The sequence below is a fragment of the Nelumbo nucifera genome, chromosome 2, assembly GCF_055504915.1.
Source record: "Nelumbo nucifera cultivar China Antique chromosome 2, China Antique-T2T, whole genome shotgun sequence".
Classification (NCBI taxonomy): domain Eukaryota; kingdom Viridiplantae; phylum Streptophyta; class Magnoliopsida; order Proteales; family Nelumbonaceae; genus Nelumbo; species Nelumbo nucifera.
Genome location: NC_142650.1, coordinates 41,497,559 through 41,502,367, shown reverse-complemented (window position 1 = coordinate 41,502,367; position 4,809 = coordinate 41,497,559). Strand labels below are relative to the sequence as shown.

General features: G+C 43.4%; 1 pseudogene across 1 annotated transcript; it reads left to right on the top strand.

Moving 5' to 3' along the window:
* The first annotated feature begins 462 nt into the window (after window positions 1–462).
* Window positions 463–4,202, top strand: LOC104599254 (exocyst complex component EXO70H1 pseudogene; annotated as a pseudogene). Its single transcript, XR_016083161.1, has one exon. The product of XR_016083161.1 is annotated as an exocyst complex component EXO70H1 pseudogene (transcript).
* Window positions 4,203–4,809: the final 607 nt, after the last annotated feature.

Here is a 4,809-nt window from a genome sequence, read left to right as displayed (position 1 = left end):
ATAATAAATTTTAAATATTTTAAAAGGTTGTGATAAATTTAGAGAAATATTGTAAATTCATTGTGAGTTTTATACAATTTCCCTTAAGGCAATTATAATTACGCAACGTATAACCACAGAGAATTACCTAGCAATCGGGTCATGTTTTCAGTTATTAGTTATTACCTTTTTGGCTTTTTCTTAACCCCCTCAACTGTTACAGGGTGCATGGTTGAAGTTTGAAAGTATTCTGTCCAACGGCATGGCAATGGCAAACGGTAGATGCTTCCAATTGGCATGGTCTGCTTTATTCTTGGACTAATTGTTTCTGTTGATGAAATACTTGTTTGCGTCGTGGTTGCCTGGTCGGGTCGGTATTTTTACTTTTACAACAAGCTAGTTAACTATAACGTTACGCTACCCTTCTCCTCTATAAATTTTTCCTTGTTCCCACGTTACGTCTCTTTAAATTTTGATATATTTGACTGCTGGAGCTCAAGTCTCAAGTGAAACAGTGGCGTCAGCGCAGCGGTTCCACTAAAACCCGCTACTCGGACCGTCGGCCTGACAGATGGAGATGGGGTTGGGTCACCCGTCACAGCAACCACAGCTGCACTCTTCCTTTTCCACGTGGCAATATTGCAGTTCAGCATCTTCATTAGAAAATAAGAAGACACTGGACACGTGGCGAACCAAATGCATACTAGTCATCCACGTGGATGGATCATGGATGATGGGGCTTCATTCCATTCGTTTCCTTCACCGCGTGACGTGATAACCAAATTCTTCTAGCGGCGGCTTACTGCGGCTCTGGCCTGGTCCGGGTCGTCTACTCGTCTATGTATGTTGGTTTGTTTTGAACAGCTCAATGCTCGTATTAAAACATGGACCGCGTGGATAGTCAACCAAAATATGTGTGGGCTGGGCCGGGCTGACTAGACTAGAAGAAAATGAGAATCAGAAATCGCCCTTGGTACACACACAACTCTTCCATCTATCTCCAAGCGACGTTCCCGATTCTCTCTATTTAATGATCACCGCTGCCCACCCTTCCCCTTACGAAACCTTAGTCCTTAGAGACACAGGCAGTTGTACCATCTCTTCTCTGCCTTCTCTTCTCTATTCACTCCCAGACGAAACACCATTAACTCAGAGTCACACACAGACACTCCTTCTGCAACAACAGGTTACAGGTGAAGAAGAAAAAGGAAGAGTTCCGGAGTTTCAGAGCTTTCAATAAGCTGCTTCTTTTAACTTATATTTTATACGGATTACGTTCGTCCACTTTCACCTCCGCCTCAGGCTCAGAGTTCAGTTCCTCTCAACAGCACCACTCCAAATTTATATTGATAAGCAACTAAGAATAGCTCAATGCCGAGAAAAGGAATGCGGACCATCTTCTTCTCCTTTTCCTCCAAGGACCTATCCTCTTCCTCTTCGTCCACCCATCCTCCCTCCCCCCTCCGCACCTTCTCCGAATCCGAAACCACTATGGCTGCAAATATCGAGGTTGCCGAATCAATCATCACCAAATGGGATCCTAATTCCTCCAGCTACGCCAAAGTTACTTCCCTCTTCTTTGAGAGCCGAAATGAAGCTAGGGAGTTCATCAAATGCGTCATGGATTTGCAGAAATCCATGCATTATTTCCTTTCTCTTGGTTCCTCGTCTGACATGCTCATCCGCGCCCAACGCCTCATGCAGATTGCCATGAAGAGGCTTGAGAAGGAATTTTATCAGATTCTCTCCGCCAATCGCGATCATCTCGATCCCGAATCCATCTCCGGCCGCTCCTCCCTCGTCTCCGCCTCCGCAAGATCCAGCACCTCCGATTACGATGACACTTATGAAGACGACGTCCATGTCGTCGCTCGCTCTATCTCCGAGGTCGAGCAAGCTTCCACGCTCGCAATGTCGGATCTCAAGTCCATCGCCGATTGCATGATTTCCTCGGGCTACGGTAAAGAGTGCGTGAAGATCTACATGATCATCCGAAAATCAATCGTCGACGAAGGTCTCTACCGTCTCGGAATCGAGCAGCTCACCTCCTCTCGCATCCAAAAGATGGATTGGGATGTCTTAGACGTTAAGATCAAAACCTGGCTCAACGCCGCCAAGGTCGCAGTCAAGACTCTTTTTAAAGGGGAGAGAGTTCTTTGCGATTATGTCTTCTCTACCTCTGCGTTCATCAGAGAGTCGTGTTTCTCGGAGATCTCTAAAGAAGGGGCAATCAATCTCTTCAAATTCCCCGAATCCGTCGCCAAGAGCAAGAAATATTCTTCCGAAAAGATGTTCCGAATACTTGACCTCTACGATACCATCTGCGACCTTTGGCCCGAGATCAAATCGACCTTCTCCTTCGAGTCGACAGCCGCCGTCCGAATACAAGCCCTCAATTCACTCGTCAAGCTCGGTGACGCGATCAAAAGGATGCTATTGGATTTCGAATCGGCAATTCAGAAGGACTGGTCGAAATCCCCAGTACCCGGCGGAGGAATCCACCCTCTTAGCCGATACGTGATGAATTTCTTATGTTTCCTCGCCGATTACAGCGGAATCCTCTCCGATATCATCGCCGATTCGGCTTTACCGAAACACTCACCCCTTCCAGAGTCATACTTCCTGAGCCATCGGAATTCCGAAGTTGATCCATCGCCGGCAGTTTCCGTTCGATTGGCATGGCTCATACTCGTCCTGCTATGCAAACTCGACGGCAAGGCTGAGCTGTACAAGGACGCACCCTTGTCGTACATCTTCCTCGCAAACAACCTCCAATACGTCATCTCGAAGGTACGCACGTCGAACCTTCGGTACCTCCTTGGCGAGGAGTGGGCATCCAAGCACGAGGCCAAGGTGAAACAGTACGTGGCCAATTACGAGCGAATGGGGTGGAGCAAGGTCATATCGACGTTGTCCGAAAATCCTACGGCGGTGATGTCGAAGGAGGAGGCGAAGAAGTGGTTCAAGAAATTCAATACAGCTTTCGACGAAGCGTACAAGAAGCAGTCGTCGTGGGTGGTAACGGACGGGAGGCTGAGGGACGAGATTAAAGTGTCAATTACGAAGAAAATCGCACCGGCGTATCGGGCATTTTATGACAGGTATCGGAACCCGTTGAGAGATGAGAACACTGCAGAGTCGGTAGTCAGGTTTGCCCCCGATGATTTGGGGAATTACCTGTCGGATCTATTTTACGGGAACGGATTATCGGGGAGCACTTCATCGTATTCTTCTTCAACGGCAAATTCCCGGGTATTGCCTGCTCATTCTCAATCTCAGTGAGACGGGTGCTTATTTTTCCCGCCGTTTCAAAAAATAAAAAATAAAAGAAAAAAAAGAAAAAGAAAACCTTGTTTCATACACGCGGCCTAGGTCCTACGGTGTTTGTTTTTTTGGAGAAGTACCAGTCAGCCCAGATCAGAATTTTCTAGGCCCAAATACAGGGAAAATGCATCTGACCGTGAATTGATGTCAACAGGATGTGGTTTATAGAGGGGAGAGGGCTAGTTGTAAAGAGGCTGGAATTCAGAATTCTGCATCGTGTGTTTCCTTACTTTTCCGTTGTTTTTTCTCACTTACCATTTGAAATTTTGATACGAAGACGGCATTTTGTCCCGTTGAGAGATGAAAACAATGTAGAGTAGTCCTTGGTCAGATTTGCCCCCAATTCCCATTGATTTAGGTTAGGGGGGAATTACCTGTTTGATTTGATCGATCTATTCTGTTGGAAAGAACTTCATGATGTTTTTCTTTTTTGTTTTCTCAGTGAGACGGGTGATTATTTTCTGTTTCAATCGTTGTTACCTTCAGCAGTCAGCAGTTTGGTTTTTCTTTTTTTGTACGAAGACACACTATATACATGTATTTTATATTGGTCCTCGGAGAAAAATGTGAGGTGAAATGTAATGGTGAGGTGGAAATCCATGTAAATATCCTTACGTAAAGATCATGTACTGTTATCAAAACTAAAATCATCATGCTTTTCTATGGACTTTTCGTGGTTCGTCTTCTCAGAGTCGGTGAGACGTGTGATTTTCATTTATTTTGCGGTTCAATCTCTGTTCATGTAAACGATTACTATTGATTCTCGGTTTTTTTTTTCATTTAAACGGAGACATAATGTATTTATTCTAGAAATTTGGAGTGGGATGTAAATATCCTAAAATCATGTACTAAGTTATCAACAAAATTTATGTAGCAGCAACTGAACTATTTTAATCTAATGATTTGTTGTTATTGTTTTTGTGCAAATACAAAAGTTTTGCACTAAACGACATATTTGTATTTGCACTTTTCTCAAACTGAAAAAAAAAAAAACCCGAAAGAAATATAAAATCAGCGAGTTTGTGCAGGCAAAATTTGAGTAATCTTTCATCCACACACTCCACAGACTTTGTTAAGGGAAAGTGGAACAGGAGAGTACTAGGTGATGGTATCATAAATTTTATTGGAATTTTGTAAATGGATGATGCAAACTCAGAAGCCTTTGATGTAGAGGATCTAGGTCAATATGGGGAGGTTTTTGTTTTCGTTGTGCTTGTCCTTCAAATTTTCTAGAAATTTCAACAGTTATTTTTCTTTTATGGCTTATCATATTTTTCGAGGGTTAGGATGGGTTTTGGTAACTTGTGATTGAGACGTGAGAGTGGTAGGAAAAATAAGTTACACATGTTTTCGTCTAAAAAGTCAGAACAATAGAAACATTCATTTGAAAAACTAGATATGATGCCGGACAGATCATTGCTAGTAATTTGTCAAATTTAATAAATTTCTGAAAAATCCACTGATTGAAGGTTTTTCGTTGTAAGTAAATATTTGGTGTCAAAATAC